Here is a 25,166-nt window from a genome sequence, read left to right on the forward strand (position 1 = left end):
CTCACAAGATGAAAGAAATAAAATGTAGGGAATCACCTGAGGTGGGGGGAGGGGGAAACCTTTCCTGCCCAAACTACCCTTGAGGCAGGAAGGAAGGGAGAGAAAGGTTGGTCCCATTAAGCTCCGGGCCTGGGGGCTGTCCTTAGTCATGGGCAGAACAGGTAGCTCAGAGAAATCACAGTCCTAGAACCAGAAGGACACCCCCAGGGCATGCCAGTCCTGGCTCTTACTCCATCCTGGGCTCAGTCTGACTCTGTAAGGGACGAAGACCTGTGGATACCGGCTACCACAGGAAGCAACGCTCAAAGTCATGGGCTGCTGCTTCATGCCAATTACAGTCATGACTGCAGGAAGTTGAATTTCATCTCGTTGCTAAAAGATACGTATGAAAAAAGGAAATTACAAAATACTGAGCAAATGACTAACGGGAGGGTTGAACAAAGGAAGTTTATGGGTGGATGTCAAAGGGACCAGCCATCAGCCTGGACCAGGAAACTTGGCCCACGAAGGATTGCGAGACAAGGGCTCATTTGTGCAGAGCGGCCCCAGATCCGCTTAAAACACAAAAACTGGGTTAGGAGTGGCCAGAACCTTTGGAGCAGTGGCCTGGCTGCTTATGGGAAGGATGTGCACGCACACACACGCAGACGCGCACACACACACGACACACACTCCTCCCCTCTATGGTGCTGAGTCAAGTGGCATCAATCCCAAGAGGCTCTCAATACAAGATAACCTGGAGATTTGTGGCAAGAGAGTTGCACAGTAAGATTTGGGGAAATCTCGTAAAGGAAGCATTGCTTTCCCAGCCTTTCCATACTCCCCATAAAAACCCAATACTCCTTAGAGGTATTTGGCCAACATGCAGAAATTCCCACCTCTGCTGTGCACATCCCCAGAGCAGGCCTTCTAGGTGCATCTACCATGGGCTCAGAGCCTGTGCAGCAGATCCCTGCTCTAAGAAACTCTTCATAACATCCCAGTAGTTAATTGATAACTGCAGTTGCACTGGCTGGAGAACGGTGGAAGCTTATCACCTCCTTTCCTCAAAACTCCAGAGAAACTCTATGTAAATCCCTGGCTTCCATGGAGCATGGTTTGAGAACTGATCTAAGGCATGCTCAACATGGCAGGGCGGTCCAGAGGATGAAAAATGGGAGTTGTTTTTAAAACGAGAGCCTCTGTGGAACCACGAAGGTAGAAGTGAGACAGCAGGAGGTAATGAGGAACTGGGTGACAGAGGGCTAAGGGTGGCAGACGCGGGCATCCTATTCCCGAAGGCATCGGCTGAGCCACAGCAGCAGCTGAACGAGGATCAGAAATCACACTAGGGCACTCAGATATCAGGAACTCAGGAGACGGAAGGAGTGGGAGGGAAGGGCCCAAGCAGGAAAGACAAGTCCCTCAACCTCTAAGTCCGGAGGAAGGCCAGAGATGTGGGCAATGACAGGTATTTCCAGGTGGGAGTTGAAGGCATGCTGGCCAGATGCGTCAGGCCTCCCTCAGGGCAGGGATCAGGAGGACAGAATAAGGCCTGGAGCAGCTGTGGGGAGGGCCTGGGAATCCCACTGGAATCACAAACTGTGGCCTCCACTGTGAGTCCCCAGCATGGGCTCTTAGCAGCTGTCCTCTAATTACACAAACCACTTTCTGTGCAGGGAAAAGAGGAAGAGGCCATTGTTCCCAGTTGCAGATGAGCAATCCAGAACTCCGACTAACATGCCGGCCCCCAGATTTCCACCCCATTCCTGGCTCACACAGACCAACTGCCATTGGAAGCGTTGCAGCCATTGGTAAGTCTACTCAGGACGCTCCAGTGGAGACCTGCTGATTAGACTGACCTATTCCAAAGCCTGATTTTTAATTACAGCACCTGCCACACAGACTGAGAAAAACAAGATGAAGAAAACCAGTTCCCATCATCTCCAAGTGGCTGCTATTTTTCTTAGAAGATTCAATTCCACTATGCCCTGATTTTAGAAAACTCCATGTGTGAAATTCATAAATAGGCTAGAAAGTATATATTTACATCACCAGAAAAATATTCATTATATAAGAATATTCAGTTTACAAATGATTAGCCGTAGGGTTATTCTAAGGAGTGAACAATCCTTCTAGTGTTCAAAACATGTCTTTCAAATCAAGCTCTATGATCAAATGATTCAAACTGTGTCTATAGTCTTATTATGTTGGACAATGTGATATTCAGACCAGACTTCTTACCTCTGGACTCTGGGACTGCTGCCCAGCATTCAGCAATTTTTTTTTTTGGGGGGGGGGGGGATGGAGTCTCACTTTGTTGCCCAGGCTGGAGCACAGTGGCACAATCTCTGCTCACCACAACCTCCCCCTCCCAGGTTCAAGTGATTCTCCTGCCTCAGCCTCCCAAGTAACTGGGATTAAAGGCATCTGCCACCACATCTGGCTAATTTTTTGTATTTTTAGGAGAGACGGAGTTTCATCATGTTGGCCAGGCTGGCCTTGAACCCCTGACCTCAGGTGATCTGCCTGCCTCGGCCTCCCAAAGTGCTGGGATTACAGGCATGAGCCACCACATCCGGCCTGCATTCTTAAGAAGTCTTGGGGAAAACCAAAGCACTTTTCTTCATATGAAATCCTTTTTTAACCCTTTGATTTTGATAATTACTTTTTTCCTTCAATGCCTCACATTCAAATATTTCAACTGGATCTGTCTACTTAGGATTCTGACAGAGGTGGTATCAAACTTTGTTCCAAATCTTCAGAGATGAACACGGGGAGATGCAAACAATTTAGATTTACTTTAGAAATGCCAAACTGATAAACTGACCCTAAACTAATTTTGCCAGCTTGGAAATTCCACAGTTTTGAGGGGGCTGGAGGGAGGAGAGTTTTTACGATAGTGTCCTCTCGTGATTTTGACAAAATTTCTCCAGGTATGTAGATGCATCCTTTCCTAAATGTCAGCAGCAAAGGAATACGTTTCTAATATAATCTATTTGGTAGTTTGCAGGGGATTTTCCTGGGGGATGTTTTTTGTTGTTTCGTTTTTGAAAAGGAGTTTTGCTCTGTCGCCCGGTTTAGAGTACAGTGGCGCGATCTCAGCTCACTGCAACCTCCACCTCCTGAGCTCAAGCAATTCTCCTGCCACAGCCTCCTGAGTAGCTGGGATTACAGGCGCCCAGCACCATGCCTGGCTAATTTTTATATTTTTAGTAGAGATGGGGTTTCACTATGTTGGCCAGGCTGGTCTCGAACTCCTGACCCCAGGTGATCCTCCAGCTTCGGGAATTTCAACATTCTGTGCAGATCATTGCCTTTAGGCTGAAAACGATCTGCAGTATCTGTTTATAAGTCAGTTTCTCTTCTCCCTTTACTCACTCCCATGGTGACCACCTAAGGCACAGAGCCACATTCTCTCTCTCTCATATCAGGTAAAAAGAACTGAGTTAATCATGTGCTTCAAATGGTAGAACAAAATTATCACTGGGGCCATGTCACCTCTCCCCAGGTCTGACCTGGCCCACTGCAGTGCATGGTAGTGATTTTTCTAATGGATAAAGAAGAGAAGCAGGTTGGAAGCAGCTCAGTGGAGTGAAATTCGGTCATGGACTGTGGCCTTGGAAAGATTAAACCCATCCTCAGTCCTCCTTCTTAATGTGGGACTTGGGACAAGTCACACAACCTCTAAATGGGCCTCAGTTTCCTTGCCTGTAAAATGTTTTCGTCAAGTTATTAAGAGGATTAAATGAGGATGTTATGCCAAGCGGGAGGTGAAAACTCAAACCCACGAGGGAACAGGTAGCTAAGAAATGAAGGGAGAGGCTGGGTGAGAGGCAGTAAGGAGCAGTAAGGACTGCAGCCAGCTGGAGAGCACCCTGAAGCGGGAATGCCACATTTAAAGGCATCCATCCCTGAAAGGCCAAATGCATGACTTCTGTGGGCCACATTTTGCCTATGACTGTGGCCTCTGCCCCAAGTCTGGCACATATGATTATATAATGCTTATTATACCCTGATTATAACAGTGAAAGGTGAAGGCTCTGCAATTTGAGGCCAGCATAATCTAAAAGCCAAGAGACTACAGCTCAGGTTCAGATCAGTTCTCTGCCAGACTCTCTCTGATCATGAGTTGCCGCATAAACCTAGAACCCAGTTTGTACACTGAAAATCCAGCACAACCCTTACTACAGCCACAAAAGACAGCCCCACCAAGTGTGAAGTGATAGTCATGCTACTGACCAGATTATTCTAAAATAGCCCTTTGCTCATCCTAAGGCAAGACGTGGAAGCCCGATAGAAGCCAAGGCCACTAAAGGTTACTTTGCACAGGAAGGCGGCGGGGGAAATGGGAGAAGCGAGCTGAAGGCAGAACAAACCCAGAGAGAAATCAAAAATGCCCAGACTGGTAACTTGACAGCAAATGAATTTTGTAAATAATGCAGTATTTGTAGCATCTGGAGGAAATGCAATGCTATCTAAAATATAAGGTCTTTGAAGGCAGGACCACATGTATTTTGAATTCCTTACCATGCATAAGGCAGCCTAAGGACGCGGAAGGTGCTGGGTTAACACTCAGTGCATGAAAGTGATTGGATGGATTTGCAGAGAAGGAAACAGGAGCAGGCAGTGAAGTTCCGAAGTAACAACGTGTACAGTTATCGGTGGGAGAGTGTAAAAGGTGAGTCTGTATGGCGTACGAGCAAGAGAAGGCCCGGTGCCCGCAATCTGCTCTTTATCTCAGGTGTTTCAGTTGTCTGGGCAATAACAGACAAATGTACCCTCAGGCAGTCTGTGACGGTCAGAGGATGGTGGGAGAATGGCGTGGCTTCACGGGAGGACTCTCTGCAGGTCTTAGTTGGGGAAAGGGGAGCATTCTTAAAGCCTGGGGGGGCATCCTGCATCTTGCCACCCCTCCTGTGCCCCAAATGACATCTGAGAGACACGTCCAGATGCAAATCCAGGGGCTTGGTTTCAAAGTGAACCCGCTGACAGAGACTTTGCCTCGCTCGCTTGTGTTCTCCCCCCAGATGCTAATGAGAACGCGCGATGGCTTCGCTAACTTGTCTGAACCATGGCCACGTATCTGTGGCTTGGCCTCTGCTCAGCATTTGGAGTGGTTTAAACAGCAGGTCAGACAGAGGCCTTTCTAGCCCAGCCCTGTCCTGGAAATTCTTATTAACATTTACAAGAATAAGAGGAGAAAATGCCTGCTTCACCGAGGGCGGGGGAAAGGGCCTGGGCCTTGGAGTTAGAAATAGCACACTTTATCCTAGTTCAGCTGTTCCCTACTATGTGCATATTGACACATCATTTAACCTCGCTGAGCCTCAGTTTCCTCATTTATAAATTGAAGGTAATGCTACCATAGGTTCATCGTGAGAGTTATTAAATAAGTTTTACACACACACACACACACACACACACACACTTCATAGTGCTACAATGCCCACCTGGTACAGTTAGGTCTTAATGACTGTCTCAAACCTACATCACAGGTTTGTCATGGGTAAGACGTGAGTAGCCTGGGGTGCTGATCACACCCCTTCCTCCCTCTTTAGCTGCTGCGGAATACACGCAGACCCAAATGGAGGTTAAAGAATCTGTTTTACTCAGGCTTACAGCTAACAGCTAAAGAATGTTCCAGAACATCATATGTCCGATCGAATGATAAAGGCTGAGCCCACACGTAGGAAAACGCTGCTTCGGCCACAGACCCTGGGAGGCCGCTTTCTAAGCTGGAGAGAGGTGGGCCTATTGGGTCTGCCCCAACCCGTCTGCTTACTGTGTGGGAACCGGGAACAGAAGCTCAAATTGGTGGGAAGAATCAAAGACAAGGGACGATGAGTCTTTCCTATTCAGCAACCATCTTGCAAACCACTTATAACATGTAAATAAGTGAAACAAGGCAATATTAAAGAATCTGCCTCCCTGTTGGGCCCGGCTGCTGACGTTGGAATAAGGTGCAGACCTCCACCCCCCTCCCTCCACAAAAAAAGAGGCCAGAATATCCAGGTGTGTTGAATTGAGGTGTAGTGGCTGGAGCCATGGACGGCTCCTCATGCCCGTGGGGCAGGAGGCTGCGGGTCTGGAGCAGAGGATGGTGGAGACTGTCCTTTTGGGTCTTAGGAGCAGAGGACAGGAGCAACAAGCAGAACTCCTGAGGGCAGACACAGGTATGCCAGCTGAGACTGCGACAGACGGGGCTGCCCTGGTGGCAGTTTCATCCAGAAGCCCAAAAGATGAGAATCTGAGGCCCAGACAAGAAAAGACTGTGTGCTGGCAGAGGCCAAGAGCAGGTGGCACTAATGGGTGGGCACCAGCAGAGAGTGGGGGAGCTGCAGCTGTGGGCTAGACTGCCTCGAATCTTAGGGCAGAGCCGCGAAACATAAAGCAAACATCCCTCACTTCCTCTTCTCAAACTCCAGGCAGATGTCACTCATCAAACACAACACCTGCCCCCAGGGACCCCAGTGTGCCTTCAATGTCCTTGTCACTTGAGTTGATAAGCAAGACAAAGCCTAATTGCTATCCCAGGCTAAAGAAAAGACGATGCCCCCAACAGCAGGGAGAGTTCAGTGCTTCAGCCACGCCAAGTTCAGGGGTACACTGGCCAGGCCCCTTCTTGGTGCTGTGCTAGGGTCTTAGAGTCCAGCACACTGGGGGTTTAATCTCAGCTTTACCACTGACCAGCTCTGCTCAGTTCCCCATCTGGAGACAGCGAGAGTTCACAGGTGGATGACAGAATTCCCACACCTGGCTTTCCGCTGTGCATATGGTAAATGTGAAAGAAGGGTCCATCATATTTTTTTTCTTGCATTCATCATTTCACCTTCCGGAAGCACCTTCGTTTTGACCTCAGTCCAAATATACAAGTCACAGAACATTCTTATCACCTCTCCCAATCTTAAAAATTAGTAAACCTGTTAAGATTTACTCATGCCTGGTGTGGCTGGAACCCACCATCAGGGTTGAGTTGGGAAAATGGGGTTTCCTCCCATCTAGTCTCAGGACAGGAAAGCCCAGGTGATGCTGTGGGTGGTGTGGGATAACAGAAGGGGAAAGGGACTGGGTCCCCAGGGTCTGGGGGAGAAAGCGGACCTGCTGGAAAGCTGGGCTAGGGCCGAGATGTCCCTGCAGAGCTGCATCGGGAGACTCCTGTGGTTGCCAATAGGATCCCAAGTCTCCATCCATGCCCCAATGAATTCTGGCCCTGGAATGCCAGGGCAGATTCCTCTCACTGATGGCATGATCTCCAAAGGCCTCACACGGGTACACACTTTGCTCCTGGCCAACCCTCTGGGGACTCCAACTGTGTCTGAAGCTAGTTGCCATCAATGGAATTACCTGTACTTAGCTCCAGGGGAATTAACACATACAAATGTCTGAAAAAACCACACAGGCCAAAATTCCCCAGGAGAGTAAACAGAGGCATACTCTCATTTCAATAAGAAATTCAAACAAACCGTTTCCCCAGTTCCCTTCCTGAAACCCTGTTCTCTCCCATTTAAATCTTAGCGTAAGAAAGGATTGTGGGTTCTTGTTGTTTTGTTACTTTAAGGTGCAAGACAGCGGATGCCCAGAAAGGTTAAGCAATTTTTCAGGACCACACAATTAGTCAGTGGCTCATCCAAGCCTGGATTCTGGCCCCCGGACTCTCGGCCCCATGTTCTCACTTGGTTTGACTGTTTTTCAAACTTGGCTCTCATTTCTGACCATCTGTTTGAACGGCTCAAGAGTGAGGTGTCCTATGTGGCAGCAGATGGAAGTCAATCAAGGCACAGAAACCAAATGGCACCACGCTGGGGGGAGGGACACTCTCAAAGTGGAAATATCCTAATTTGATGCCACAAACAACATGAGAAGAGGAAATAAAACCAGATCGTTAGGCAAGCAGCTGCGCTTGGTCCTACAAAAACCAAGCCACCTTAGAGTGCTCCCCATCACTGGACGAGCCACTGTTTTCAATGTGGTATTGACACTGCTAACATCAGATCAGAGCTTTCTGCTCTAAGCGTATTCACAATCTTTTCTGTCCTTCATGTGGAAAATCGGGGGGAAAGGCTGGGTCTTGTGAAAACAGAGCCTGCGCAAGAACCAGACAGTGACAGCTTAGAGGGAGGTTCGTGAATCCACACCAAGGGGAACCTGGCCCTCGTTTCAGAGACCTGATGCCTGGCACAGGCTGGGTTTGGCTTGGAAAGGGACAGAGCCGTGACTGCACACATGAGAAGACCGTCAAAACACCGTGAGGTCATTACAAGCATCAATCACCCTCACTTCCTGCAAGGTCTCTGAGGTGGTGGCCCCAGGGGCAGGCAGCAGGGAGGCTCATGCATTCAGCCAGCGGCCATGCTCTGAAGGCCTGCAGAAAACCAGGCTCTGGGATCAGCCCTGGGACCAGTGGGAGACACGTCTGGGGGAGCCAGGGAGCTGTGCACAAGAAGCATCAGTTTCAGTCTCGACTGGGAGCTTCTGTCAAAGCCAATTGGATGTACAACGGCTTCAGGGGCTATCAGATCCCAGGGAAGACTGGGACACACTGGCACTCATCCAGTTATGCTCTACTTGAGGATGAACTGATCCAATCATTGCACCACAGTCTCAAGGTGGCACGACCAGGAGGAAAAGGTAACCAGCTGTGTCACTTGTCACAGTGAAGAGAAGCAGCTGGGCCTGGCGATGGAGCGTGCTCTGCTGAGTGATGAGAGAGTCCTGAGGGAAATCCAGAGCACACTGGAGGGAGACCGTGGGAGCTTTGGCAACTGGTGTTCGCCTCGAGCGGCCGTGGAGTGTAGCCTCAGCAATGGCGGAGCAGAGTGAGCAGCTGGGCGTCCAGGCTGCGCGATGAGCACACACTACTACTGATGGCCTTTCGGGGGTCCCTGCCCCAGCAGGAGAGGCCGGTGCACAGGGCCCCACCAGGGGCTGGGGGCACCCTGGCTTCCACTCTGCAGCTGCTCTACATGGCGGCCTCTAGAAAGTTCAAGTGCTTCCAAGAGCTCCTGACATGCATACCTTTCTAATCCCAAGGGGACACTGTCCTGAGAGTTCCTTTCAGCGATTCGCCACACAGAGCTGTGCCTTCAGGTGGTCCCCTGCCTCCTTTCAGTCCCAATCTGTTCCATGGCCCATGGGCACATCTAAGTAACCCATGAGAGGAAGTTCCAATGGAGAGGAAGAGACATAAGGCATACACAAAGGTCTCTTCTTCCCTAAAGACCTCATTCCCTCTCCCTCACACTATCCCCTCCCACACCCTGACGGAGGGGCAGCCCTTCAGCCTGTCTTCTTGGATGAGCCTGTCTACTCATCCCTCACGGGCATCTTGAATACGCCCTCCTGATTTTGGACCCTATTACTTTCACCTGGTTGATGGAAACAGCCTCCCTGCAGATCTTTCTGGTTTTATCTACCTACTTCTACCAATCCATGTAGTTGCCGGAACCGTCTTCCTAGAATGCACCTGTACTCCTCCCTTCTCCTGCCTAAATGCTTTCCATGGCTCTCGGCTATGTATGGGTCGTAACTTCCTAGCATGACCTTTTATAACTTGACTTCTGCTTCTCTTTCTGGTCGCTGACAGCACCGGTAAATCAAACCACTGGGAATAAAACAGAAATTAAGGTTCCTGGATGCAATAAGTCAGGAATGAATAGAGTCTTCCATGCTCCATGCTCCCTGATTCCTCTGAGTAGTCTGCATCCTCACACTGCCATTCTGCCAGTAGCTGTTTCCCATGAGATTATGTCCTCCAAAGCGCTGGCAGATGAGTGAAGCTCATCTCTAAATTCTAAGCAACCAGCACAAAGCCTGTTGTTTGAACAGTTTCTTTCCAACTACTGCCTTCTCGAAGGTTTCACATCTTTATGATGAAGTGCAAATTCACTATTTTGAAGCATCTTTTGGGTTCCAAATTCTATCAGACACTTCCACATTTTTAGTTTATTTGATCCTCACCGTAACCTTGTAAACTAAATAACATAAAATAGTAATATTTAAAACATATTTAACCTTTATTAAATACTGGAAATTGTCCTAAGTGTTCCCATGTTTACATTCATTTACTGTGTACAGCGTCCCAATGGGTTAAGGATTATTATAATTTCCTTTCTATAATAGATGAGAAAACTGAGGTTTACAAAAGTTGAGGGACTTAACTACAGTTACCTAGCTCTCACCATCCTTGGGAATTAAACCCAGATCTATCAGCTTCTATAGCCTCTGCCCCTAATAACTATTCTCACCCCATTTTACAGACTCAGAAACTGAGTCTCAGGAAGTTGAAAGGCGTAGTCCAGGGTCACATAGCTAGGCAGTGGCCAAGCCAGCCCTCCTAATTCCACATCCTATGCTGTGCTCCACTGCCACCCTTGTAACTTATGATCCTGACTGTGGTTCAGGTTGGATGAACCAAGGAAAAAACCTTAACCCATCAAAAGCCAGGTTCCTAAGCTAAGAAGACCCCAGGAAAGCATACACATCTGTGAATATAAAGGATGCACTGTGCTACCAGCCCTCAGAAAATTTATGCAGGCCAAAGGAATACTGGGCTTTGCTTGAATGTTTTTGGCAGTTGGGAAGACATGTGACTCACGGTATTTATAAGGAACAGGCTGCCCACTTTCCTCTGACCAGTCTGGGTAGCAGCACTACCATGGAATACCACTGCCCCGGAGAATTCCAGATTAAATAGAGGAAAATCAATCAGGGAAAAGAAGCGTACAACTCAGAGAGAGAGACAGAAGAGGTGGCATGTTTTTGCACAGCCCCACAGGATTCTGGAACAGCCCAGAGCACGAGCTGTGACCTTAGCCAAGAATCAAGGATAAACATGGGCAAGAGAAGGGCGGGTCGAGCTTCACTGTCCCACCCTCATCATGCCGGCCACTTTGAGATGTCCACACTTCAATTCTCTGGCTGGCTGCAGAAGTCGAGGGGTTTCAGACAGACTTGCCTTTGAATCCTGATTTTGTCCTATTGTGGCCAAGTGACAAAGTCAACCAACTTAACTGAGCCTCGGTTTCCTCCATCCACAAAATAGGGTTACCGAGACGAGTAGCTCAGGGACATTCATGAGGATCAATGACATGATGTATATGAAATACACACGGGCCTAAAGCATAGTAAGTGCTTAATAAATGTTCCCCCATTCCCTTCCCCGTCCTCTAAGAGAAGATCCTTTCTTTCCTCTTTAAAATAGGCTGAAAGCAATCTAGCCCATCATTTAAAATGATTAAAGTCCCCAATTTCTGTTTATGAATGCTGTGAAGGGCACGGGGAATATACAGGGTGTGCTGTCACTGGTCTTGGTGAACATAAATTTGAGGAATTCTACCAATGTTCCCATTCCAGGTCACATTCTGTCATGACCAAGACATTAACGGATATGACACAGATCCCAGATGAAAAGCAACGTCTGAACCACACCACCGGCATCCTGATTAATGCAAACAGAAGCAAGCTGAACGCAGCAAGACATCTGGAACCATCCCTAAGAGTGACCATCCGCTAGGTGAGATCCAACTCTATCATGAGTGGAATCAACTTCCCGTCTCAGGAGGCTCCAGATTTCAAATCCTGCGCCTCTCTGTGGCTTCCTGAGATCCTAACCACACAGTGACAGCCACGGCATCTAAGCAGACAGGAAAATGGGTGAGGCCAGTTGAAGAATTATATAATCCTCCATTTTAAAAATAGGACTGGGTATTTTTGGAAAGAACTGGCTGGGTGAGTTATTTAACAGCCTCTCTGGCTAGCCTGTGGAAACTCGGACAACGGCCTTCTCTCAGGGTCTCTAGAAAGACATGTTACCTGGTACAGCCAAAGAAGAATGAAGATGCCCAGCCGGCGTCGAAACTGGGATGACGCAAACACGACCCGCTCCTTTGCAAGCTGTGGACTGGCCCTGGAATGCATGCTGGGAGGGGAGGAGCTTGGAAGTCACTCCCCAGTGGATTTCCGTGGGTGATTCCTTTCATCAGCTACTGTGAAGCCCTCTGAGCGATGCAATTGATCAAGGATGACAAAAGCCTGGCAACGGCTTCCACCCCCACTTCTTGTTCCCACGCCAGACATTATTAATCAATTACAACTTTCTCTATAAGCCCCAGACCCAATTCTTTACACAAGTCTCCCAGAAGCCACCAACAATTGACGGGAGTTGGCACAAGCTGAGACTTCTTCAGTCTCTCTGCAGTGGCCAGTAAGTGGCACACTGGCTTTAGTCTGGACCACTGCTACATCACGGAGTTGACCTGGGACATTGATGAGCTGTTCTGACATCAGTAACGCTCCCTGCAGCTTAGAGTTTCAGGACTTCCGTTCTGACACAAACACAGCTGGTTAGAGAATAAAAACATTCATATATTTCTGAAGCAAATTCTGAGTACTCTCAAGTCTGTGCCAAAATTAAAACTGTCCGCAAATACTCTGATTCTCTTCTCCTTCGGGCCCATAGTCAGTTTGCACTTCTCCTGCCCCTTTTCGAGTGAGACTATGGCCATGCGACGTGGTTTGGCCAATGATACATGAGTAGAAGTGACATATGTCACACATGCGAAGTCGTAGGAGCCAGTGTGGGATCCCCCATGCTCCCTCTCCTCTGCCCTGGTGAGGCTGGAAGCACATACAGAGGCTGGAGAAGCAAGGGGCCTTGCATGACTGTGAGAGACAGTATCTCCTTGCTGACCCATGTTGGACATGAGTGTGAGTGAGAAATACATATTTTTTTTGTAGTAAGCTGCTGAAATTTGGGGGTCGTTTGTTCCTGCAGTATTGCTTTACTTATCCTGACTTTTACAGACACTTTCAACTACTCATTTCGTCGGATTCTCTCAATAACCATGAGACATAGGAAAAATGCTATTACCCACATTATATAAATAAGACGACGAATGCCCAGAGAGGTTAAATAATTAAGAAACACTGAAACCTTTCACATTAACTGACCAACAACCTATCACCAAAAAGGGAAATACATATGATCTGATCACATAATTTTTACAAGAGGCATGTAAGCAAGTCATAGATCTCACTGAAAAATTAAATATTGTCTGGAAATTGACCTAGAAGCACCAAACACAATCACCTAAGAATAAAGCCACAATTGGCCACCACAGCCTTCTAAATTACGGTTCCCGCTCATCTTTACAGCAAGATCCTCACATTCAGCCCCACCCCCAAATGTTCCCATAATCCTCTCTGCTTCTACTTACATATTATTATTTTGAGACAGGGTCTCACTCTGTCACCCAGGCTGGAGTGCAGTGATGCAATAATCACCACTCACCGCAACGTCTACCTCCCAAACTCAAGTAAGCCTCCCACCTGAGCCTCCTGAGTAGCTGGGACGACAGGCACGCACCACCATCGCTGGCTACTTTGTTGTTGTTATTGTTTTTGTAGAGACAGGGTTTCTCCATGTTGCTCAGACTGGTCTTGAACTCCTGAGCTCAAGCTATCGCAAAGTTCTGGGACTACAGCTGTGGGCCATGGGCCCCGCCTACTCACACATTACTTATGCAAATCCTGTTCTCCTATAAGCACCGTCCAATTATTTGAGCCATTTTCTGCCCCCTTCTCCTTCAAATGACAGACACTGCATGTTCCAGGACGGCCTGTCCCCAGCCGTCCGCATCCCCAGCTCCACGCTGAGCACAATCACAATAATTACATCAGCCAATGTTTGAGCTCCTTCCTCCTTCACCACGGCTTTCCATTTCTATTTCTACATAAATAGCCTTGTTATAGACTCTTTACTGTCCGCCAACTCCATTCTTTTCTGGAAGTAGCAGAGTATACATTACAAACATAAAAATATAATAATAGACTTATCTTGACTCTGTTCAGGCATAGAAATAAGATCTCTGTGCTGCAGCCTGAGGAGAGAGAACCCCGTCTGCTGCTTCGTCTGTAGTTACTCTCCTAGATGGAGGGTACACCGAAGGCTCCTCATCACAAGTATTCATTGCTCACCTGGTTTGTGTTCATTGCTGGGCTTGGAGCTGTGCAGATGCAAGGACATAACGTCCTGTCACCCTCATTTGACCTCTGGCCTTCTCTTCTGATGCCCGTCCTGAGACGCATCCCCGCCCTTCCTTTTGCAAACATCTACGAGAAGAGTTTCAATCCAGCTGATGGGGTCAGGTTAGAGTGTTGGAGGGGAATCATTCACGGGGCGGGGGGGAGGACTTTAAAAGATTCCAGGAAAGAAAATTCTCATATCTGGAGTAATCAGGGAAGGCTTCCCAGAGGACATGCAGCCTGACCTGGGCCAGGAAGTGTATCTTATTTGTAGGACAGTGGAGGAGGCTTGGCCCAGGTGGCGCAGAAATGAGGCGAGGGGAGGAGGAGCAATGAGCCTAATGATCAGTATAGACACCTGCCTGCAGGAGGCCTCGGAGTGGGAAGCAAACAGGGGTCGGAGGAAACGTCCAGACAGACAACTTTCCTGCCTCCTTCGAAGACCCATTTCTTTGATTTCAGAGCTTTCCACTTCCTGGAAACCTGTTGAGTGTTATCTAGCCCAGCCTGCCTCAACCACCATTGAGTGGTGATGCAGAGAAGGGAAGCATTTAGGGTTTAAGGGGCCCTGCTGAGATGGGAAAGTTTCTCTTGTGGTCTTGGCCAGATATATTTCTTCGGGATTACCATACACCCACTATATCCACTGGGCCCTGAAATCCACATGCAGCCGTCACAACTTTAAAAAAAACACAGTGCTGACTTTTCACAGCAAAATAGCACTGCAAAAGAGTTTGCTTTAGAAAGTCAGTCTCTTAACTCGGATTTTTAAGCATAAATTTCAATCTGGAGGAATATTGGAAAGAGGGTACCAGTAATGGACTCATCCCAGGAAAAGTATTTATTCTTGCCTCTCCTCAGCCAAGGAAAGTTTCTATGCTGGAAAAAGCACCTCACCATCCACAGAGCTGTATGGCAGAGATTATAAATAGAAATAAAGAAGCCATTCTGACATGTTTATCATTTTGCCTTTAACTTCTGGAGCTCTCAGGGCAGAAAATAGCTGGATCTTTTCCTTCCCACTTGGAAAATATCATATTTCTTTGGGTTTCCAAATAATATCTTACTAATAAAACATGGTCTTCAATGTTTTTTTTTTTAAAAAGGCACAGACTTAGACCCTTTAATGAGAGGATATTTATTCTAACTCCTCATTTTTATAGCTAAGAAACAAAGGAGAAGGAATAAGGGAGGGAAGGAAGGAAGAAAGGAAGGAGGGAAGAACGGGAAGAAGGAAGGAAAGAAAAAAGAAAAGAATATCCATTGAATATCTACTCTATACCAGGCACTGTACCATATATTTCCATACGTTACTTCATCTAACCCTCACATCCAAATGATCTGGAAAGTATTCTTGGCCTTGTTTTCGTGACCAAAGAATTCAAGGTAGAGTAATTAAGTGCCCTTCCCAATGTCTCATAGCTAGATAGGGACAGAGTGTTGCTCATCTGGTCTTCACCACCACAGTTGGGCCAGGCAGGCCACGTGACACCCATTTTACAGATGAAGAAATCTAATCACAGAGAGGCTGAGGCATTTGCCTGTAGTCCAAAAGTTAGTGAGCAACAGAATTAGGTAAGAATGCAGTTCTCCCGGCATCCCAGACAGCAGCTTCTTTACTGTCTTACACGTAGGGTATATATGGCAGGTTTTCCTTGCTTAGACCAGTTTTTCCAAAGAAGTGAATTGCTACTGTGATCTCTTTAAAAAGACCCTCTCAGGGATCAGGAAAAGCAGCAGGGACACTCTCCACCTGTATTGACAGTGCAACTGTTGGGCCAGCCACAGTGGCTCATGCCTGTAATCCCAGCACTTTGGGAGGCCAAGATGGGAGGATAGCTGAGGCCAGGAGTTTGAGACCAGCCTGGCCAACAGAGTGAGACCCCGCCCCCCAGCTCTTAAAAAAGGAGAAAAAAAAAAAAGCACAACTGTAGAATTTAAGTCTGCAGGAGGAGGAGGAAATAATACAACTCACATTGGAGAAAATAATGATTTGGGGGAATTAGTGAAATCTCTCTCAGAGCCATTCATTCTCCAGGTCTGTATGTTACCCGTGCTGTCACTCTGGCTGAGGTACCTTTGCCTTCTTCACAGGCCCAAAGCCCTTGAGGTCCACCTGAAGACCCTCAGTGAGCAATCTTCCAAGTCACCCTCATGTTCTGCCCTAAGATTTGGGGAATAGGGAAGATGCAGGAGAAGTCTAAGAGGGGTGACATTGAGCTGGATCTTGAAGAAAGAGTAGGAGATTGTCAGGGACATGAAGTTTGAAGAGGATCTTTCAAGGCAAAGGAATCAATGACCAATGTGCTGTCCTAGCTGGCGCAGAGAGAGAACTGCTGGAGACCAGGCTGAGCTGGAGACGGTGGCCAAGCCGTGGGTTGCTCTGGTGTCAAGCCAAAGAGCTTGGACTTTTTCCTTTTATGGATGGGAAAGGGTGTCTCAGCTTTGATCGGTAAACCTTTGCTGCTACAGATTTAGAGCCAGGTCCTAGAGATACTTTGGTGAATGAAACATCTATCCCACTCTTGAGAAGCCCAGGGGCTAGTGGATTTTAAATGAGACAAAAATGATCAAATTTGCCTTTTACAAAGATATTGGTAACTGACATAAATTTTAATTCTTACTTGTACAACATCAAAATCTTTTGAAAAGCAAAATTCAGACTGCTGGCTCTGAAATCATCTGCCCGAGTTCAAATTTGTTACTATTCCACTTGCCACTCACTGGACCTTGAGGAAATCATTTCACCTTTAGAGTGCTTCAGGTTCCTGCTCTTGAGACAGTACTGCTGTTCCAGCCAGGTGCGGCGGCTCACTCTTGTAATCCCAGCAATTTGGGAGACCACGGCAGAGGGGATCACTGGAAGTCAGGAGTTCAAGACCAGCCTGACCAACATAATGAAACCTCGAGTCCACTAAAAATATAAAAATCAGCTGGGTGTGGTGGCACGTGCCTGTAATCTTAGCTACTTGGGAGGCTGAGGCAGGAGAATTGTTTTAACCTGGAAGCAGAGGTTGCAGTGAGCTGAGATCACACCACTGCACTCTAGCCTGGGCGACAGAGCGAGGCTCCGTTTAAAAAAAAAAGAAAAGACAGTACTGCTGTTCCTATGATGAATGATGAGGAGATGGCAGCTAACACTTGCTGAGCACTGACTATGTGCCAACCACTGTTCTAAGCACATCTGCATGAACTCATTTAACCCTCAATACAACCTTTGGAAAGAGGTGCTATTATTGCTCCCGTTTTTTTAACCTGGAAGTGACCAGCTTCTGGTCACAGAACCATTGAGTACCTTGCTCCAGGTCTAGTGGGGTAGTTACTATTAACTCTTATTTTTATTCCTCATCTTCTGGCTTTATTTCCAAGAAACAAATGTGTTAGTAAAATTAAAATCATGCATTGTAAAGGGGAAACACAGCAGCGATGTGAAACACAAGATTTCTTTTCAAGTCTATCCCCCTTGATTTCGGCGTGACACCGGTGTAGGGATATCGATGCCCAACTCTGCATTTTCCGTGAAGATGCTATAGGCGCATGAACCTTTCACGCTAAAGTGCATGTGATTATTGCCCAGCCTATGCAAAGTGTTTGTTAACAGCACTTACATTCCAGTGTTTTCTCAGCCTAACAAATTAGACCTAATGATTTGCTTTCCTGCTGCATTTAAAAAGGCATGACTTCATGTTTTTTATAAACATGTTTAACCATAAATCTGGTTAGTCTGATCCATGAGCCAATTCTGCTGTGAAAAAATATGAGAATTCTTCCAGGATAACTTAAAATATCAAATGTCCCTGGGAATCACTGCAGTAACAGCAAAAAGCAGCTCCCATTTCCTGAGTGTGTTACTGTGCTTTACAAGGGTGCTTTGCACTTCACATTCACTAGCTCCAGCAATCCTCACGGCAGGCCCACAAGCAGGTACTATTGGGCCCATTATACAGGTGAGAGATCTGAGGCTTAGCAAGATCTGAGGCCATGTCATTGACTAACGGCAGAGCTAGGATTTGAATCCAAGCCTCTGTCTCCAAAATCTTTTTCTTGTACACAAGTTTGTAGTACAAACAAGAGGGGAAGAGGAGTCTATGGCAATGAACTAGAAGCTTCTCACTGAAATTATCCTTAGATGAACATGAAGATGAAAGCATTTAAGTGATTCCCAGATGCAGGCCACCACCCAGGTTAATTATAACATTGCAGAATATGCTCATGAGAGGTCTGCCAAAGCTGGCTACAAACAACCCGGGTTAAAACAGGACATCAAGTCAGCATGGTGTCATGCGCCTGTGATCCCAGCTACTTGGGAGGCTGAGACAGGAGGTTTGCTTGAGCCGGGGAGTTCAGCCCTGTAGTGTGCTATGCTGGTGCCTATGAATAGCCACTGCACTCCAGCCTGGGGAACATGGAGAGAAACCCCTTCTCTAAAAACAACAACAAACCAGGACATGGAGTCAAAGCAAAAGCCATGCTGAGTGTGAGCTCCCAGGCACAACCACGTACATTCTCTGGCACTCAAAGCAACTGGTCAAATTATGCTAGAGAAAGCCAGGTCTTCACGGGCCGGCTTTAAATCAGGCTCATGGGCCAGGTGTGGTGGCTCGTGCCTGTAATCCCAACACTCTGGGGGGCCAAGGTGTGCAGATTTCTTGAGCTCAGGAGTGAGTTCAAGACCAGCCTGGGCAACATGGTGAAACCCCAACTCTACAAGGAAATACAAAACATTAGCTGGACATGGTGGCACCTACCTGTGGCCCCAGCTACTCAGGAGACTAAGACAGGGGGATCCTTTCACCCTAGGAGGCAGAAGTTGCAGTGAGCTGAGATCGTGCCACTGTACTCCAGCCTGGGTAAGGCAGCGAGACTCTGTCTCGAAAAAAATAAAAAAATAAATAAATAAAAGCAGGCTCACAGGAAGTGTGATTTAAAGTGAGACACTCATCGCTGTCAGTTTGGCAAGGTTGCCTCTGGTGTGTCTCAGTCTTCCCTGTCATAGTCATGTGACCATGTCCAGAAGAGCATAAAATCAATGCCATTGATCCGGTCCTCCAGGACTGTGCTCTGTGATTCCCACAGTACATCAGCTGTACTGGGAAAATGCCACCTTCATAGAGACTAACAACACGTGCAATCTCCAGGCTCCATGATAGATGCAGTGAAAACTTGGAGGTTTTCATTCAGAAATGGACAACTGCTCACCCTCAAGGGCCAGTGTATATTTTTTACAATTTCCAGAGAAACTTATTTCCCCCTTTGTTCTCCTAAACCACCTGACATATTTTTCTATTATAGGATTTTTCACGGTGAATTCTATTTAGTTTTTTGTCTCATTTCTCCACTAGACTATAAGTAAGTTGGGGGAAGAGACTTTACCTTAGTATCCTGGTGTCTACTATAAGGCCCAGCATGCAGTTAAAGTGCAAAGCAGTTTATAAAATCAATGAGAAGCATGATGTCTGGGTGATGGGTAGGCTGGTAAATAGATAGGTAAATGAATGGACAGAAGGTTAAGTAGGCAAATGGATGGGGAAAACGTAATTGTATTGCTGGATGGACAGCCAGATGGTTGGAAGACTAGATGAATGGCTGAATGTGACAGTGGCTGGCTGGCTGGCTGGCTGGATGGATGGATGGATGGATGGATGAATGGGTGGATGCATGAGTGGATGGATGGATGGATGGATGGATGGATCAATGGATGGATGAATGGGTGGGTGGATGGATGGATGAATGGGTGGATGGATGAATGGGTGGATGCATGAGTGGGTGGATGGATGGATGGATGGATGAATGGATGAATGGGTGGATGGATGATATGGATGGATGTACTATGAGTGATTTGGTAGATGGAGAGACTAGTGGTAGTGGGTGGATAGGCAAGGAGCAGACAAGTTCTCAAGGAAGCAAGTCAGTGAGCAATTTTAAGTACAAGTTTAAGAACACAGGTGACTCAAGAAAGAAGATGGAAAGTTGTCATTCAGGAGAGTCCAAAGCCCACCTTCCCCAAAGCAAAAGGGAAGCATAGTTGAAGGCTATATTTGTAAGACTGCTTTTGCTTCATAAGACTTTGTGAAGTCTTATGAAGCCTGGTCTCAATAATGTCACGATATTGTACATCCATATTATTAAGAAAAAATCAATTTATCAATTGTGTGGCAGGCAGAATTCTAAGATTTCCCCCCCACCAAGATTCCCAGAACCTGGTATACACACACAACTTGCTCCCAGTCACCCAATCAAACACTAATGTAGGCACTGCAGTCACGAGATTTTAAAGGTGTAATTGAAGTCCCAAATCAGTTGACTTTAAGATACAGATAGTATTCAGGTGAGTCTCACTCAATCACATGGGCCGTTTAAAAGAACAAAGTATTCTCTGGCTGGTTGCAGAAACAGAACCTAGATACTCAAAGCACAAACAATATTTTCTGTACAATTGTTGGCTTGAAGATGAGGGGAACACATGGCAGGAAGTACAGATGGCCTCTATGTGCTTACAGCAGCCCCAGCTAACGATGAACACGGAAATGAACTTCAGTCCTACCAGGTTAAGAAAATGAATTCAGCAAACCACAAGAAAGGCCCTGAAAGTCAATTTTTTCCCCATAGCCTCTAAACAAGACCTGAGCCTGGCCAACACCTTGATTTCAGCCTGGTGACACCATGAGTAGAGAGCCCTGTCAATCTGCACACATGCTTCCTATCCACAGAACCGTGAACTAACAAATCGGTGTTGTTTTAAGCTGATAAATGTATGGCAATTTGTTATGCAGTAACATGAAATTAACATATCAGTTTCATCCAGAACAATTCCATAAAAGGAAATTCCACTTGATAGAAACGGAATTGTTATCTTTTCTTCTAATTGATTGAAGTAATATCTAACAGCAGCATTCTGTCTCAGATCGATTCAAATGCTAACTTCATAATATGAACATTTTCCCATATAAATAAACATCCTTTGCAAGATTTTAAATAGCTACATATGATCACATTATATTGCGACACAATAATTGATTCAACCTTTCCCTACAGCTGGGCATTTGGGAGGTTTCTAATCATTCACTACTATAAACATCACTATTATAAAAATTACTGTAGAGGCCTCCCTGTGCTCTTCCCTGATAAAGTCTTTCACATCGGGTATCAGAAATGAAATTGCTGGCTTTAATACAGTACCCATTTTTAAACCTTTCGATACAATTGATATTTTCACGTGCATTATATGAAACTGTGCAAATCCCCACATCTGACCACAAGTACGTAATTTAAGAAAAATCGTTAACAGGCCCTTGTATCTTCATCCTTAAGCATTCATATTTATCAGCTTGTCCCTCACCACTGGCATTTCTTTATATTTCTCTGCAATTCCGGGACAGCAGCATATGGTGCTGATCGATTACATCACTGACAATTTTTAGCAAAGTCAGTTCTACTTTCTAATTGTTTCTGTTTCTGCTTTAAACACTCCAAGCCCATCGTTGGCTTCTTTATGGGTATTTTTCTTTTGCTTTCCCATGTTATTTCGTTTGAACTTGTTATCTCTTATTTCACAGAACTGATTTTTTTTTAATTGCAGAGAGTTCAAAGCAGACGCTACCTAAACCACTTCTACTTCCTGTAGCATTTTTAAAATATTTTTTTCCTACCTCTTCCATGCTGTGGCTATTTCCTTCTTTTCAGTTCCATAACATTTTCATGGTCCTACGTTTTGTGTTTTGTTTTTTATAGAATGTATTCATCTGTGATGATACCACTGTATCCTGGCTTGTTATTTTTCACAGGTGTGATAGAGGTGGAGGCTCGGAACCTCATGGATCAGCTCTCCGGGTGCTGCTAGAACCCTGCCTGCAGACCTGAAGTTATGACAGAGGCTGGCCGAGGCCAGTTTACATTCCCAGCTCAAAGATGCAGCCACCTAAGTGAGGGCGATGAGAGGCAGCTGGGCTGTATGTGATACCTTCCGCTGACTGCTGTGAGGGTCTCATCGGTGGAAGGCTGCCCACAGGCCGTCCCCAGCATCAGGCCTGCCTCCTTGTCAGTCAGCATCTATGCACCACTCACCATTCCTAATATGCCAGACACTGAACAGGCCATGGTGATCTTGGATAACTTAGCTCTCACTTTTGAGCCTTACTTAGCTTCATCTATAAAAAGAAAAATCCCTAGCCTAGTCTCCTGATGAGTTTCAAAGAGTTTTCTACAAACTGCCTACAAATCCTCAGTTAAGTATGATATTTAGAATGAAGCTTGGCAAGGGGTTGCAATGGGTAGAAGAGAGGAGGCAGAGGGAGGGACGATCAAGTGGGCGCTGCCAGCGGGAGTCTGCAGACAAATGCTCCTGGACACATGCTCTCTCCAGAGCACACAGGTGCCTACAAACACCAGGACCCAATCTCGGCCACCTATCAACTATCCCTACTACAAACAGATCTTCAGAAATGTCAATGCAATTGACAGAAATGTCAATGAAATTGGCAGAGCACTGACAGAAACATGGAAATGGAAAAAGACTTTTAAAGGAAGGCCACTGTGCTGGCTGATAACTGTTCGATGACTCAGTGCTTTAAGACAGCCTGTAGCTATGATGCCTTTATTGGTGTCCACCAGCAGTTGATCCGTGGCTTGCACTGACTCACTCAGTGGCAGTGGGTCATGCACATTCTTGTTCTGGCCTCCAAGGCCTCCAAAATTTGGGTCTAGTCTACCTTTCCAGACTTACTCTCCCTCTTATTCTTACAAATATTCTCTCCTCAGGCCGGGTGTGGTGGCTCATGTCTGTAATCCCAATACTTTGGGAGGCCAAGGGAGGAGGATCACTTGAGGCCAGTAGTTTGGGACAAGCCTGGGCAACAGAGTGAAAACCATTAATTAGCAGGGTGTAGTGGCGTGCACCTGTAGTCTCAGCTACTCAGGAGACTGAGGTAGGAGGATCACTTTAGCCCAGGAGTTTGAGGCTGCAGTAAGCTATGATTGTATCACTACACTCTAGCCTGGGTGACAGAGCAAGCCCCTGTCTAAAAAAAAAAAAAATCCTCTCTACATACTATGTCTCTACTTGAACCTTGAATGCCCCCTTCCCTACTGTCTACGATCTATTCTCACCTATCCTACATCCAGTCCCACCTCTTCTTTAAGCCCAGCCCACAATTTTAGTCTCTCACCCAAACTCACAATACTTTTTGTTTCTGACACTGATTTGACATTGATCACCAATCGACTTCCACGCACCATTTCCTGTGTTGCTTTGCGTTGTAAACTGAGGCTCTTCTAACTTAAACACAGCAGAACTTAGACATACAGACGATTACCTCATCTGCCACACCCTCTAGAGGAACTAGGGACCTCAAACGCTTCAGCACAGCCTCAAGACTATTCTTAAAGGTGGCCAATTTTTATCCTTCTTAGGACTTAATTCCTGGAAATAAAAACAGAGGTCACTTGAAAAGCAAACTGCAAAGTGAGCAGATGATCAAAAAGTCTGACACTATGTATAAAGGGTGGTATAACTCCAAAGGTTAGAGATTAATCTTCTTCTGGAGCTTAAAATCTAGTTCAGAAGGCAATTGCAAAGAGCTTTTAAACTCTCCCAAGAAGCTGTCCAGGGACATGGTGGTATTTAATTTTATCACTACCCTTTCCCCATGTCCTCTGCTAGGTATGTGAAAAAGATGAGATTCCATGCATATTTAGTAAATAAATGATCAAATGGACAAATTCATCCCCATTTCCTCTTTCTTGGTCCCTGGTAGAAAATTCTTCTCTTGGGCCATCTCACGTTGCAAGGAGACCTTTTTGTTCTATGAGCACTCACTGTGAGCTGCTCTCCAGAATATTTTTCAGAATTGGGGTCCAAAGACCCCTATGGACATAGTCTCAGGGACTGTCATACAAGCCTATTATTTTAGATCAACTGGATAAGTTCTTGTAATGAAGTGCTGCACACAAGTTCAGTGCCATCTGCATTCGTAAATACCTTGGGCCAAGTTAAGGGCAAACAATGTCTAGGCACCTAAAAGTTTTTGTTTTTCTTTTTTTTTTGAGACGGAGTTTCGCTCTTGTTACCCAGGCTGGAGTGCAATGGCGCGATCTCGGCTCACCGCAACCTCCGCCTCCTGGGTTCAGGCAATTCTCCTGCCTCAGCCTCCTGAGTAGCTGGGACTACAGGCACGCGCCACCATGCCCAGCTAATTTTTTGTAGTTTTAGTAGAGACGGGGTTTCACCATGTTGACCAGGATGGTCTTGATCTCTTGACCTCGTGATCCACCCGCCTCGGCCTCCCAAAGTGCTGGGATTACAGGCTTGAGCCACCGCGCCCGGCCTGGCACCTAAAAGTTTTCACAGTAATTAGAATTAAGTGGCAGAAGAACCTAGTCAACACGTGACACACATTGGTATGGGCATGCCAGCCTCCCCAATAAAATGTTTTATAGGCTATTCTGGTTGCTCACAGATACATATTACATACCTTGTCTTTGCCCTCACCAGCATTCAATTATTCAGTACCAGGATGTAAATACACTGTGTAGAATATTACATTAACCAGCATTTGACATTTAGTTTTAGGTATTGGGAGATTTCCTTTTAGAGCAACCAGCTTAATAAAATAATACATTAGTGGTCCAATATGAGTTCAGTGTTAAAAAGTGGGAAAAAGTGACACATAATGACTCAAACAATGGTCCTTTATGCACAAAATCAAATAAACCAAGACCAAAGAAGGTGAAATGAAAAATGGAGAGAGAAAACTTTTTCCTGTGAAGGCCGACATCGGCAGATTCGGCATATCAAGTTTATCTTAACAGTTTAAATTTCATTCATTTTAGAGTTTTGTTTGCATATCATTTGTAAATTTGTTTTAGATTTATAGGTGTGTAAGAACTATACACTGAGGAATTCTACCTAGTTTTATGTTTGTATATATTTAAATAACATAGCAATAAAGGTAATTTAAGTCAACAGTGGACATCCTTGGGAATGTTTTCCCTTAAAAAGATTCTGTATTTTACTCAGGTAAGAGCCACGCTGCTCCCCAGCTTCCTAACCACACTGTAACCACCAAAGGGAAGGCAGGCAGCTGCCTGGCAAACGCGTTTTTTAAACACCTAACTTAGCGCTGGGAAAGCGCCCCAGCACAGGAACCGCCTGGCTCAGTGGGCAA

At 46.2% G+C, this 25,166-nt stretch overlaps 1 protein-coding gene across 3 annotated transcripts in view; it reads right to left on the reverse strand.

The window, feature by feature from the left end:
• The window catches only part of CEMIP (cell migration inducing hyaluronidase 1), a 175,398-nt gene that overhangs the window by 123,680 nt on the left and 26,552 nt on the right, over positions 1-25,166 (reverse strand). The window lies entirely within an intron of this gene.

The sequence above is a fragment of the Sapajus apella genome, unplaced genomic scaffold (assembly GCF_009761245.1).
Source record: "Sapajus apella isolate SASKATOON/1434 unplaced genomic scaffold, GSC_monkey_1.0 scaffold139, whole genome shotgun sequence".
Lineage (NCBI taxonomy): Eukaryota > Metazoa > Chordata > Mammalia > Primates > Cebidae > Sapajus > Sapajus apella.